The sequence below is a fragment of the Schistocerca piceifrons genome, chromosome 8, assembly GCF_021461385.2.
Source record: "Schistocerca piceifrons isolate TAMUIC-IGC-003096 chromosome 8, iqSchPice1.1, whole genome shotgun sequence".
Classification (NCBI taxonomy): Eukaryota; Metazoa; Arthropoda; class Insecta; order Orthoptera; family Acrididae; genus Schistocerca; species Schistocerca piceifrons.
In genome coordinates this window covers 141,055,596-141,067,758 of record NC_060145.1, presented here as the reverse complement: position 1 = coordinate 141,067,758, position 12,163 = coordinate 141,055,596, and the positions used below count along the sequence as shown (strand labels likewise).

The following is a 12,163-nucleotide window of genomic DNA, read 5'->3' as shown; positions in this document are numbered from 1 at the left end:
AAGCGTGCTGGGCCCATAACCCAGAGGTCCGTGGATCGAAACCACGCTCTGCTAAAATTATTCTTTTTCTTGGGTGCTTCGAGCTCGATCATTAATCCTGGGGTGCGCTGATTCAGCGTCGACGGCAAACCCTGTGAGTTGTGAAACGACGACGTCGTGTGCAGAATACGAGAAACACTTCCTAAGACGCAGACTTTCTTACGATTTTTTAGCAATTACATTCCTTGATCACAACGGTAATGCTTTTTCGGGCCACATGTGCAACCTTCGCGATATAAAAATCGCACCTCCCCGGCGGGGAATCGAACCCCGGTCTCCCGCGTGACAGGCGGGGATACTAACCACTATACTACCGAGGAACACGCAGTCGTTGACTACAGTGCACGCACATTTATGGTCTCTCAGGTACGTGATGCATCTCAAATCTAGCGTCCCGATGCTTCCATAGTCAGCTGCTACGAAATAAAAGTATGCCCCAGGTGAGGCTCGAACTCACAACCCCGGCATTGCTCACGGCTACTGCCTTATAAGTACCGTGCGCTAACCAATTGCGCCACTGGGGCTACAGCAGAGTGCTTACAGTTAGCGGTATTCACTTTGATGCCAACCTGTTGTGGCTACAGACCCGTCATACGACCGTCACCTGCGGCCATACTACGACTTTAGCACCTGTCTACGAATGCTTCGTACGATTCTTGTTTTATATGCTACACTTACAAGCATGTCAACCGCTTGTCATCAGCGAAAAAATGCAAAAAAACGGGCGCCTTGCATTCCGCTACCTGTCCAACAGCGACGGCAGATGTGTGGCAAGCTCTAAGCTGTGCAGGCGCTCCGTGGCCGAGCAGCAGGAGGAGAGATGCCTTCCTTGGTGGCAGCTCCCTGCAGAGTGCGGAAGACCAGAGTGGCCGCGCCGCCGTTGTCAGTGGATGACATGCAATTGCCGAGCCACGGAGAACACGTTGCTTTGCGATGTGCACCCGCCTCGTAGCAGAAAACGCGAACAGTGGCCCTGTGGCGCAACGGATAACGCGTCTGACTACGCATCAGAAGATTCCAGGTTCGAATCCTGGCAGGGTCGGCATTTTGTTAGTTGCGGGCGCGTAGCTAGGCAGTGCATTCGAATGTCTCCACCTTCGTGGAGTGCAATGTTAATCCTGAGCATCTCGCAGCTGCATCTCGAGACGATCGCGGTAAATATCGCTTCGTGCAAGCGTCAGCGTAGCGTCAGTCGAGCAAAGTCGAGACAAGTCAAGCTGGGAGATGCTACACAGTTAATTAAACGGTAGGCGACGCAGACAACGCTTTTCCAAGTGTCCCATGTCACGCACCGAAGAGCGCGCTTCTCTCGGCACAGCAGAGTGGCGCAGTGGAAGCGTGCTGGGCCCATAACCCAGAGGTCCGTGGATCGAAACCACGCTCTGCTAAAATTATTCTTTTTCTTGGGTGCTTCGAGCTCGATCATTAATCTTGGGGTGCGCTGATTCAGCGTCGACAGCAAACCCTGTGAGTTGTGAAACGACGACGTCGTGTGCAGAATACGAGAAACACTTCCTAAGACGCAGACTTTCTTACGATTTTTTAGCAATTACATTCCTTGATCACAACGGTAATGCTTTTTCGGGCCACACGTGCAACCTTCGCGATATAAAAATCGCACCTCCCCGGCGGGGAATCGAACCCCGGTCTCCCGCGTGACAGGCGGGGATACTAACCACTATACTACCGAGGAACACGCAGTCGTTGACTACAGTGCACGCACATTTATGGTCTCTCAGGTACGTGATGCATCTCAAATCTAGCGTCCCGATGCTTCCATAGTCAGCTGCTACGAAATAAAAGTATGCCCCAGGTGAGGCTCGAACTCATAACCCCGGCATTGCTCACGGCTACTGCCTTATAAGTACCGTGCGCTAACCAATTGCGCCACTGGGGCTACAGCAGAGTGCTTACAGTTAGCGGTATTCACTTTGATGCCAACCTGTTGTGGCTACAGACCCGTCATACGACCGTCACCTGCGGCCATACTACGACTTTAGCACCTGTCTACGAATGCTTCATACGATTCTTGTTTTATATGCTACACTTACAAGCATGTCAACCGCTTGTCATCAGCGAAAAAATGCAAAAAAACGGGCGCCTTGCATTCCGCTACCTGTCCAACAGCGACGGCAGATGTGTGGCAAGCTCTAAGCTGTGCAGGCGCTCCGTGGCCGAGCAGCAGGAGGAGAGATGCCTTCCTTGGTGGCAGCTCCCTGCAGAGTGCGGAAGACCAGAGTGGCCGCGCCGCCGTTGTCAGTGGATGACATGCAATTGCCGAGCCACGGAGAACACGTTGCTTTGCGATGTGCACCCGCCTCGTAGCAGAAAACGCGAACAGTGGCCCTGTGGCGCAACGGATAACGCGTCTGACTACGCATCAGAAGATTCCAGGTTCGAATCCTGGCAGGGTCGGCATTTTGTTAGTTGCGGGCGCGTAGCTAGGCAGTGCATTCGAATGTCTCCACCTTCGTGGAGTGCAATGTTAATCCTGAGCATCTCGCAGCTGCATCTCGAGACGATCGCGGTAAATATCGCTTCGTGCAAGCGTCAGCGTAGCGTCAGTCGAGCAAAGTCGAGACAAGTCAAGCTGGGAGATGCTACACAGTTAATTAAACGGTAGGCGACGCAGACAACGCTTTTCCAAGTGTCCCATGTCACGCACCGAAGAGCGCGCTTCTCTCGGCACAGCAGAGTGGCGCAGTGGAAGCGTGCTGGGCCCATAACCCAGAGGTCCGTGGATCGAAACCACGCTCTGCTAAAATTATTCTTTTTCTTGGGTGCTTCGAGCTCGATCATTAATCTTGGGGTGCGCTGATTCAGCGTCGACAGCAAACCCTGTGAGTTGTGAAACGACGACGTCGTGTGCAGAATACGAGAAACACTTCCTAAGACGCAGACTTTCTTACGATTTTTTAGCAATTACATTCCTTGATCACAACGGTAATGCTTTTTCGGGCCACACGTGCAACCTTCGCGATATAAAAATCGCACCTCCCCGGCGGGGAATCGAACCCCGGTCTCCCGCGTGACAGGCGGGGATACTAACCACTATACTACCGAGGAACACGCAGTCGTTGACTACAGTGCACGCACATTTATGGTCTCTCAGGTACGTGATGCATCTCAAATCTAGCGTCCCGATGCTTCCATAGTCAGCTGCTACGAAATAAAAGTATGCCCCAGGTGAGGCTCGAACTCACAACCCCGGCATTGCTCACGGCTACTGCCTTATAAGTACCGTGCGCTAACCAATTGCGCCACTGGGGCTACAGCAGAGTGCTTACAGTTAGCGGTATTCACTTTGATGCCAACCTGTTGTGGCTACAGACCCGTCATACGACCGTCACCTGCGGCCATACTACGACTTTAGCACCTGTCTACGAATGCTTCATACGATTCTTGTTTTATATGCTACACTTACAAGCATGTCAACCGCTTGTCATCAGCGAAAAAATGCAAAAAAACGGGCGCCTTGCATTCCGCTACCTGTCCAACAGCGACGGCAGATGTGTGGCAAGCTCTAAGCTGTGCAGGCGCTCCGTGGCCGAGCAGCAGGAGGAGAGATGCCTTCCTTGGTGGCAGCTCCCTGCAGAGTGCGGAAGACCAGAGTGGCCGCGCCGCCGTTGTCAGTGGATGACATGCAATTGCCGAGCCACGGAGAACACGTTGCTTTGCGATGTGCACCCGCCTCGTAGCAGAAAACGCGAACAGTGGCCCTGTGGCGCAACGGATAACGCGTCTGACTACGCATCGGAAGATTCCAGGTTCGAATCCTGGCAGGGTCGGCATTTTGTTAGTTGCGGGCGCGTAGCTAGGCAGTGCATTCGAATGTCTCCACCTTCGTGGAGTGCAATGTTAATCCTGAGCATCTCGCAGCTGCATCTCGAGACGATCGCGGTAAATATCGCTTCGTGCAAGCGTCAGCGTAGCGTCAGTCGAGCAAAGTCGAGACAAGTCAAGCTGGGAGATGCTACACAGTTAATTAAACGGTAGGCGACGCAGACAACGCTTTTCCAAGTGTCCCATGTCACGCACCGAAGAGCGCGCTTCTCTCGGCACAGCAGAGTGGCGCAGTGGAAGCGTGCTGGGCCCATAACCCAGAGGTCCGTGGATCGAAACCACGCTCTGCTAAAATTATTCTTTTTCTTGGGTGCTTCGAGCTCGATCATTAATCTTGGGGTGCGCTGATTCAGCGTCGACAGCAAACCCTGTGAGTTGTGAAACGACGACGTCGTGTGCAGAATACGAGAAACACTTCCTAAGACGCAGACTTTCTTACGATTTTTTAGCAATTACATTCCTTGATCACAACGGTAATGCTTTTTCGGGCCACACGTGCAACCTTCGCGATATAAAAATCGCACCTCCCCGGCGGGGAATCGAACCCCGGTCTCCCGCGTGACAGGCGGGGATACTAACCACTATACTACCGAGGAACACGCAGTCGTTGACTACAGTGCACGCACATTTATGGTCTCTCAGGTACGTGATGCATCTCAAATCTAGCGTCCCGATGCTTCCATAGTCAGCTGCTACGAAATAAAAGTATGCCCCAGGTGAGGCTCGAACTCACAACCCCGGCATTGCTCACGGCTACTGCCTTATAAGTACCGTGCGCTAACCAATTGCGCCACTGGGGCTACAGCAGAGTGCTTACAGTTAGCGGTATTCACTTTGATGCCAACCTGTTGTGGCTACAGACCCGTCATACGACCGTCACCTGCGGCCATACTACGACTTTAGCACCTGTCTACGAATGCTTCATACGATTCTTGTTTTATATGCTACACTTACAAGCATGTCAACCGCTTGTCATCAGCGAAAAAATGCAAAAAAACGGGCGCCTTGCATTCCGCTACCTGTCCAACAGCGACGGCAGATGTGTGGCAAGCTCTAAGCTGTGCAGGCGCTCCGTGGCCGAGCAGCAGGAGGAGAGATGCCTTCCTTGGTGGCAGCTCCCTGCAGAGTGCGGAAGACCAGAGTGGCCGCGCCGCCGTTGTCAGTGGATGACATGCAATTGCCGAGCCACGGAGAACACGTTGCTTTGCGATGTGCACCCGCCTCGTAGCAGAAAACGCGAACAGTGGCCCTGTGGCGCAACGGATAACGCGTCTGACTACGCATCGGAAGATTCCAGGTTCGAATCCTGGCAGGGTCGGCATTTTGTTAGTTGCGGGCGCGTAGCTAGGCAGTGCATTCGAATGTCTCCACCTTCGTGGAGTGCAATGTTAATCCTGAGCATCTCGCAGCTGCATCTCGAGACGATCGCGGTAAATATCGCTTCGTGCAAGCGTCAGCGTAGCGTCAGTCGAGCAAAGTCGAGACAAGTCAAGCTGGGAGATGCTACACAGTTAATTAAACGGTAGGCGACGCAGACAACGCTTTTCCAAGTGTCCCATGTCACGCACCGAAGAGCGCGCTTCTCTCGGCACAGCAGAGTGGCGCAGTGGAAGCGTGCTGGGCCCATAACCCAGAGGTCCGTGGATCGAAACCACGCTCTGCTAAAATTATTCTTTTTCTTGGGTGCTTCGAGCTCGATCATTAATCTTGGGGTGCGCTGATTCAGCGTCGACAGCAAACCCTGTGAGTTGTGAAACGACGACGTCGTGTGCAGAATACGAGAAACACTTCCTAAGACGCAGACTTTCTTACGATTTTTTAGCAATTACATTCCTTGATCACAACGGTAATGCTTTTTCGGGCCACACGTGCAACCTTCGCGATATAAAAATCGCACCTCCCCGGCGGGGGATCGAACCCCGGTCTCCCGCGTGACAGGCGGGGATACTAACCACTATACTACCGAGGAACACGCAGTCGTTGACTACAGTGCACGCACATTTATGGTCTCTCAGGTACGTGATGCATCTCAAATCTAGCGTCCCGATGCTTCCATAGTCAGCTGCTACGAAATAAAAGTATGCCCCAGGTGAGGCTCGAACTCACAACCCCGGCATTGCTCACGGCTACTGCCTTATAAGTACCGTGCGCTAACCAATTGCGCCACTGGGGCTACAGCAGAGTGCTTACAGTTAGCGGTATTCACTTTGATGCCAACCTGTTGTGGCTACAGACCCGTCATACGACCGTCACCTGCGGCCATACTACGACTTTAGCACCTGTCTACGAATGCTTCATACGATTCTTGTTTTATATGCTACACTTACAAGCATGTCAACCGCTTGCCATCAGCGAAAAAATGCAAAAAAACGGGCGCCTTGCATTCCGCTACCTGTCCAACAGCGACGGCAGATGTGTGGCAAGCTCTAAGCTGTGCAGGCGCTCCGTGGCCGAGCAGCAGGAGGAGAGATGCCTTCCTTGGTGGCAGCTCCCTGCAGAGTGCGGAAGACCAGAGTGGCCGCGCCGCCGTTGTCAGTGGATGACATGCAATTGCCGAGCCACGGAGAACACGTTGCTTTGCGATGTGCACCCGCCTCGTAGCAGAAAACGCGAACAGTGGCCCTGTGGCGCAACGGATAACGCGTCTGACTACGCATCAGAAGATTCCAGGTTCGAATCCTGGCAGGGTCGGCATTTTGTTAGTTGCGGGCGCGTAGCTAGGCAGTGCATTCGAATGTCTCCACCTTCGTGGAGTGCAATGTTAATCCTGAGCATCTCGCAGCTGCATCTCGAGACGATCGCGGTAAATATCGCTTCGTGCAAGCGTCAGCGTAGCGTCAGTCGAGCAAAGTCGAGACAAGTCAAGCTGGGAGATGCTACACAGTTAATTAAACGGTAGGCGACGCAGACAACGCTTTTCCAAGTGTCCCATGTCACGCACCGAAGAGCGCGCTTCTCTCGGCACAGCAGAGTGGCGCAGTGGAAGCGTGCTGGGCCCATAACCCAGAGGTCCGTGGATCGAAACCACGCTCTGCTAAAATTATTCTTTTTCTTGGGTGCTTCGAGCTCGATCATTAATCTTGGGGTGCGCTGATTCAGCGTCGACAGCAAACCCTGTGAGTTGTGAAACGACGACGTCGTGTGCAGAATACGAGAAACACTTCCTAAGACGCAGACTTTCTTACGATTTTTTAGCAATTACATTCCTTGATCACAACGGTAATGCTTTTTCGGGCCACACGTGCAACCTTCGCGATATAAAAATCGCACCTCCCCGGCGGGGAATCGAACCCCGGTCTCCCGCGTGACAGGCGGGGATACTAACCACTATACTACCGAGGAACACGCAGTCGTTGACTACAGTGCACGCACATTTATGGTCTCTCAGGTACGTGATGCATCTCAAATCTAGCGTCCCGATGCTTCCATAGTCAGCTGCTACGAAATAAAAGTATGCCCCAGGTGAGGCTCGAACTCACAACCCCGGCATTGCTCACGGCTACTGCCTTATAAGTACCGTGCGCTAACCAATTGCGCCACTGGGGCTACAGCAGAGTGCTTACAGTTAGCGGTATTCACTTTGATGCCAACCTGTTGTGGCTACAGACCCGTCATACGACCGTCACCTGCGGCCATACTACGACTTTAGCACCTGTCTACGAATGCTTCATACGATTCTTGTTTTATATGCTACACTTACAAGCATGTCAACCGCTTGTCATCAGCGAAAAAATGCAAAAAAACGGGCGCCTTGCATTCCGCTACCTGTCCAACAGCGACGGCAGATGTGTGGCAAGCTCTAAGCTGTGCAGGCGCTCCGTGGCCGAGCAGCAGGAGGAGAGATGCCTTCCTTGGTGGCAGCTCCCTGCAGAGTGCGGAAGACCAGAGTGGCCGCGCCGCCGTTGTCAGTGGATGACATGCAATTGCCGAGCCACGGAGAACACGTTGCTTTGCGATGTGCACCCGCCTCGTAGCAGAAAACGCGAACAGTGGCCCTGTGGCGCAACGGATAACGCGTCTGACTACGCATCGGAAGATTCCAGGTTCGAATCCTGGCAGGGTCGGCATTTTGTTAGTTGCGGGCGCGTAGCTAGGCAGTGCATTCGAATGTCTCCACCTTCGTGGAGTGCAATGTTAATCCTGAGCATCTCGCAGCTGCATCTCGAGACGATCGCGGTAAATATCGCTTCGTGCAAGCGTCAGCGTAGCGTCAGTCGAGCAAAGTCGAGACAAGTCAAGCTGGGAGATGCTACACAGTTAATTAAACGGTAGGCGACGCAGACAACGCTTTTCCAAGTGTCCCATGTCACGCACCGAAGAGCGCGCTTCTCTCGGCACAGCAGAGTGGCGCAGTGGAAGCGTGCTGGGCCCATAACCCAGAGGTCCGTGGATCGAAACCACGCTCTGCTAAAATTATTCTTTTTCTTGGGTGCTTCGAGCTCGATCATTAATCTTGGGGTGCGCTGATTCAGCGTCGACAGCAAACCCTGTGAGTTGTGAAACGACGACGTCGTGTGCAGAATACGAGAAACACTTCCTAAGACGCAGACTTTCTTACGATTTTTTAGCAATTACATTCCTTGATCACAACGGTAATGCTTTTTCGGGCCACACGTGCAACCTTCGCGATATAAAAATCGCACCTCCCCGGCGGGGGATCGAACCCCGGTCTCCCGCGTGACAGGCGGGGATACTAACCACTATACTACCGAGGAACACGCAGTCGTTGACTACAGTGCACGCACATTTATGGTCTCTCAGGTACGTGATGCATCTCAAATCTAGCGTCCCGATGCTTCCATAGTCAGCTGCTACGAAATAAAAGTATGCCCCAGGTGAGGCTCGAACTCACAACCCCGGCATTGCTCACGGCTACTGCCTTATAAGTACCGTGCGCTAACCAATTGCGCCACTGGGGCTACAGCAGAGTGCTTACAGTTAGCGGTATTCACTTTGATGCCAACCTGTTGTGGCTACAGACCCGTCATACGACCGTCACCTGCGGCCATACTACGACTTTAGCACCTGTCTACGAATGCTTCATACGATTCTTGTTTTATATGCTACACTTACAAGCATGTCAACCGCTTGTCATCAGCGAAAAAATGCAAAAAAACGGGCGCCTTGCATTCCGCTACCTGTCCAACAGCGACGGCAGATGTGTGGCAAGCTCTAAGCTGTGCAGGCGCTCCGTGGCCGAGCAGCAGGAGGAGAGATGCCTTCCTTGGTGGCAGCTCCCTGCAGAGTGCGGAAGACCAGAGTGGCCGCGCCGCCGTTGTCAGTGGATGACATGCAATTGCCGAGCCACGGAGAACACGTTGCTTTGCGATGTGCACCCGCCTCGTAGCAGAAAACGCGAACAGTGGCCCTGTGGCGCAACGGATAACGCGTCTGACTACGCATCGGAAGATTCCAGGTTCGAATCCTGGCAGGGTCGGCATTTTGTTAGTTGCGGGCGCGTAGCTAGGCAGTGCATTCGAATGTCTCCACCTTCGTGGAGTGCAATGTTAATCCTGAGCATCTCGCAGCTGCATCTCGAGACGATCGCGGTAAATATCGCTTCGTGCAAGCGTCAGCGTAGCGTCAGTCGAGCAAAGTCGAGACAAGTCAAGCTGGGAGATGCTACACAGTTAATTAAACGGTAGGCGACGCAGACAACGCTTTTCCAAGTGTCCCATGTCACGCACCGAAGAGCGCGCTTCTCTCGGCACAGCAGAGTGGCGCAGTGGAAGCGTGCTGGGCCCATAACCCAGAGGTCCGTGGATCGAAACCACGCTCTGCTAAAATTATTCTTTTTCTTGGGTGCTTCGAGCTCGATCATTAATCTTGGGGTGCGCTGATTCAGCGTCGACAGCAAACCCTGTGAGTTGTGAAACGACGACGTCGTGTGCAGAATACGAGAAACACTTCCTAAGACGCAGACTTTCTTACGATTTTTTAGCAATTACATTCCTTGATCACAACGGTAATGCTTTTTCGGGCCACACGTGCAACCTTCGCGATATAAAAATCGCACCTCCCCGGCGGGGGATCGAACCCCGGTCTCCCGCGTGACAGGCGGGGATACTAACCACTATACTACCGAGGAACACGCAGTCGTTGACTACAGTGCACGCACATTTATGGTCTCTCAGGTACGTGATGCATCTCAAATCTAGCGTCCCGATGCTTCCATAGTCAGCTGCTACGAAATAAAAGTATGCCCCAGGTGAGGCTCGAACTCACAACCCCGGCATTGCTCACGGCTACTGCCTTATAAGTACCGTGCGCTAACCAATTGCGCCACTGGGGCTACAGCAGAGTGCTTACAGTTAGCGGTATTCACTTTGATGCCAACCTGTTGTGGCTACAGACCCGTCATACGACCGTCACCTGCGGCCATACTACGACTTTAGCACCTGTCTACGAATGCTTCGTACGATTCTTGTTTTATATGCTACACTTACAAGCATGTCAACCGCTTGTCATCAGCGAAAAAATGCAAAAAAACGGGCGCCTTGCATTCCGCTACCTGTCCAACAGCGACGGCAGATGTGTGGCAAGCTCTAAGCTGTGCAGGCGCTCCGTGGCCGAGCAGCAGGAGGAGAGATGCCTTCCTTGGTGGCAGCTCCCTGCAGAGTGCGGAAGACCAGAGTGGCCGCGCCGCCGTTGTCAGTGGATGACATGCAATTGCCGAGCCACGGAGAACACGTTGCTTTGCGATGTGCACCCGCCTCGTAGCAGAAAACGCGAACAGTGGCCCTGTGGCGCAACGGATAACGCGTCTGACTACGCATCAGAAGATTCCAGGTTCGAATCCTGGCAGGGTCGGCATTTTGTTAGTTGCGGGCGCGTAGCTAGGCAGTGCATTCGAATGTCTCCACCTTCGTGGAGTGCAATGTTAATCCTGAGCATCTCGCAGCTGCATCTCGAGACGATCGCGGTAAATATCGCTTCGTGCAAGCGTCAGCGTAGCGTCAGTCGAGCAAAGTCGAGACAAGTCAAGCTGGCAGATGCTACACAGTTAATTAAACGTTAGGCGACGCAGACAACGCTTTTCCAAGTGTCCCATGTCACGCACCGAAGAGCGCGCTTCTCTCGGCACAGCAGAGTGGCGCAGTGGAAGCGTGCTGGGCCCATAACCCAGAGGTCCGTGGATCGAAACCACGCTCTGCTAAAATTATTCTTTTTCTTGGGTGCTTCGAGCTCGATCATTAATCTTGGGGTGCGCTGATTCAGCGTCGACAGCAAACCCTGTGAGTTGTGAAACGACGACGTCGTGTACAGAATACGAGAAACACTTCCTAAGACGCAGACTTTCTTACGATTTTTTAGCAATTACATTCCTTGATCACAACGGTAATGCTTTTTCGGGCCACACGTGCAACCTTCGCGATATAAAAATCGCACCTCCCCGGCGGGGAATCGAACCCCGGTCTCCCGCGTGACAGGCGGGGATACTAACCACTATACTACCGAGGAACACGCAGTCGTTGACTACAGTGCACGCACATTTATGGTCTCTCAGGTACGTGATGCATCTCAAATCTAGCGTCCCGATGCTTCCATAGTCAGCTGCTACGAAATAAAAGTATGCCCCAGGTGAGGCTCGAACTCACAACCCCGGTATTGCTCACGGCTACTGCCTTATAAGTACCGTGCGCTAACCAATTGCGCCACTGGGGCTACAGCAGAGTGCTTACAGTTAGCGGTATTCACTTTGATGCCAACCTGTTGTGGCTACAGACCCGTCATACGACCGTCACCTGCGGCCATACTACGACTTTAGCACCTGTCTACGAATGCTTCATACGATTCTTGTTTTATATGCTACACTTACAAGCATGTCAACCGCTTGTCATCAGCGAAAAAATGCAAAAAAACGGGCGCCTTGCATTCCGCTACCTGTCCAACAGCGACGGCAGATGTGTGGCAAGCTCTAAGCTGTGCAGGCGCTCCGTGGCCGAGCAGCAGGAGGAGAGATGCCTTCCTTGGTGGCAGCTCCCTGCAGAGTGCGGAAGACCAGAGTGGCCGCGCCGCCGTTGTCAGTGGATGACATGCAATTGCCGAGCCACGGAGAACACGTTGCTTTGCGATGTGCACCCGCCTCGTAGCAGAAAACGCGAACAGTGGCCCTGTGGCGCAACGGATAACGCGTCTGACTACGCATCAGAAGATTCCAGGTTCGAATCCTGGCAGGGTCGGCATTTTGTTAGTTGCGGGCGCGTAGCTAGGCAGTGCATTCGAATGTCTCCACCTTCGTGGAGTGCAATGTTAATCCTGAGCATCTCGCAGCTGCATC

The 12,163-nt window shown here is 53.1% G+C and overlaps 27 non-coding genes across 27 annotated transcripts; 9 read left to right on the top strand and 18 right to left on the bottom strand.

Annotated features, from left to right (window-relative positions):
* Positions 1-287: 287 nt before the first annotated feature.
* Trnad-guc lies at positions 288-359 on the bottom strand. Its single transcript has one exon. It is a non-coding gene; the product is annotated as a tRNA-Asp (tRNA).
* A 112-nt stretch (positions 360-471) lies between these two features.
* On the bottom strand, positions 472-563 carry Trnai-uau. Its single transcript is given in 2 exon segments — positions 472-507; positions 526-563. It is a non-coding gene; the product is annotated as a tRNA-Ile (tRNA).
* Positions 564-1,008: 445 nt separating this feature from the next.
* Positions 1,009-1,081, top strand: Trnar-acg. Its single transcript has one exon. It is a non-coding gene; the product is annotated as a tRNA-Arg (tRNA).
* Positions 1,082-1,660: 579 nt separating this feature from the next.
* Trnad-guc lies at positions 1,661-1,732 on the bottom strand. Its single transcript has one exon. It is a non-coding gene; the product is annotated as a tRNA-Asp (tRNA).
* Positions 1,733-1,844: 112 nt separating this feature from the next.
* Positions 1,845-1,936, bottom strand: Trnai-uau. Its single transcript is given in 2 exon segments — positions 1,845-1,880; positions 1,899-1,936. It is a non-coding gene; the product is annotated as a tRNA-Ile (tRNA).
* A 445-nt stretch (positions 1,937-2,381) lies between these two features.
* Trnar-acg lies at positions 2,382-2,454 on the top strand. The gene has a single exon. It is a non-coding gene; the product is annotated as a tRNA-Arg (tRNA).
* Positions 2,455-3,033: 579 nt separating this feature from the next.
* Positions 3,034-3,105, bottom strand: Trnad-guc. The gene has a single exon. It is a non-coding gene; the product is annotated as a tRNA-Asp (tRNA).
* Positions 3,106-3,217: 112 nt separating this feature from the next.
* On the bottom strand, positions 3,218-3,309 carry Trnai-uau. The gene is given in 2 exon segments: positions 3,218-3,253; positions 3,272-3,309. It is a non-coding gene; the product is annotated as a tRNA-Ile (tRNA).
* A 445-nt stretch (positions 3,310-3,754) lies between these two features.
* On the top strand, positions 3,755-3,827 carry Trnar-acg. The gene has a single exon. It is a non-coding gene; the product is annotated as a tRNA-Arg (tRNA).
* A 579-nt stretch (positions 3,828-4,406) lies between these two features.
* Trnad-guc lies at positions 4,407-4,478 on the bottom strand. Its single transcript has one exon. It is a non-coding gene; the product is annotated as a tRNA-Asp (tRNA).
* A 112-nt stretch (positions 4,479-4,590) lies between these two features.
* Positions 4,591-4,682, bottom strand: Trnai-uau. The gene is given in 2 exon segments: positions 4,591-4,626; positions 4,645-4,682. It is a non-coding gene; the product is annotated as a tRNA-Ile (tRNA).
* Positions 4,683-5,127: 445 nt separating this feature from the next.
* Positions 5,128-5,200, top strand: Trnar-acg. Its single transcript has one exon. It is a non-coding gene; the product is annotated as a tRNA-Arg (tRNA).
* Positions 5,201-5,779: 579 nt separating this feature from the next.
* Positions 5,780-5,851, bottom strand: Trnad-guc. The gene has a single exon. It is a non-coding gene; the product is annotated as a tRNA-Asp (tRNA).
* A 112-nt stretch (positions 5,852-5,963) lies between these two features.
* Positions 5,964-6,055, bottom strand: Trnai-uau. Its single transcript is given in 2 exon segments — positions 5,964-5,999; positions 6,018-6,055. It is a non-coding gene; the product is annotated as a tRNA-Ile (tRNA).
* A 445-nt stretch (positions 6,056-6,500) lies between these two features.
* Trnar-acg lies at positions 6,501-6,573 on the top strand. Its single transcript has one exon. It is a non-coding gene; the product is annotated as a tRNA-Arg (tRNA).
* A 579-nt stretch (positions 6,574-7,152) lies between these two features.
* Positions 7,153-7,224, bottom strand: Trnad-guc. Its single transcript has one exon. It is a non-coding gene; the product is annotated as a tRNA-Asp (tRNA).
* Positions 7,225-7,336: 112 nt separating this feature from the next.
* Positions 7,337-7,428, bottom strand: Trnai-uau. The gene is given in 2 exon segments: positions 7,337-7,372; positions 7,391-7,428. It is a non-coding gene; the product is annotated as a tRNA-Ile (tRNA).
* A 445-nt stretch (positions 7,429-7,873) lies between these two features.
* On the top strand, positions 7,874-7,946 carry Trnar-acg. The gene has a single exon. It is a non-coding gene; the product is annotated as a tRNA-Arg (tRNA).
* Positions 7,947-8,525: 579 nt separating this feature from the next.
* On the bottom strand, positions 8,526-8,597 carry Trnad-guc. Its single transcript has one exon. It is a non-coding gene; the product is annotated as a tRNA-Asp (tRNA).
* Positions 8,598-8,709: 112 nt separating this feature from the next.
* On the bottom strand, positions 8,710-8,801 carry Trnai-uau. The gene is given in 2 exon segments: positions 8,710-8,745; positions 8,764-8,801. It is a non-coding gene; the product is annotated as a tRNA-Ile (tRNA).
* A 445-nt stretch (positions 8,802-9,246) lies between these two features.
* On the top strand, positions 9,247-9,319 carry Trnar-acg. The gene has a single exon. It is a non-coding gene; the product is annotated as a tRNA-Arg (tRNA).
* A 579-nt stretch (positions 9,320-9,898) lies between these two features.
* On the bottom strand, positions 9,899-9,970 carry Trnad-guc. Its single transcript has one exon. It is a non-coding gene; the product is annotated as a tRNA-Asp (tRNA).
* A 112-nt stretch (positions 9,971-10,082) lies between these two features.
* On the bottom strand, positions 10,083-10,174 carry Trnai-uau. Its single transcript is given in 2 exon segments — positions 10,083-10,118; positions 10,137-10,174. It is a non-coding gene; the product is annotated as a tRNA-Ile (tRNA).
* A 445-nt stretch (positions 10,175-10,619) lies between these two features.
* Positions 10,620-10,692, top strand: Trnar-acg. Its single transcript has one exon. It is a non-coding gene; the product is annotated as a tRNA-Arg (tRNA).
* Positions 10,693-11,271: 579 nt separating this feature from the next.
* Trnad-guc lies at positions 11,272-11,343 on the bottom strand. The gene has a single exon. It is a non-coding gene; the product is annotated as a tRNA-Asp (tRNA).
* A 112-nt stretch (positions 11,344-11,455) lies between these two features.
* Positions 11,456-11,547, bottom strand: Trnai-uau. Its single transcript is given in 2 exon segments — positions 11,456-11,491; positions 11,510-11,547. It is a non-coding gene; the product is annotated as a tRNA-Ile (tRNA).
* Positions 11,548-11,992: 445 nt separating this feature from the next.
* Trnar-acg lies at positions 11,993-12,065 on the top strand. Its single transcript has one exon. It is a non-coding gene; the product is annotated as a tRNA-Arg (tRNA).
* The last annotated feature ends 98 nt before the right edge of the window (positions 12,066-12,163 follow it).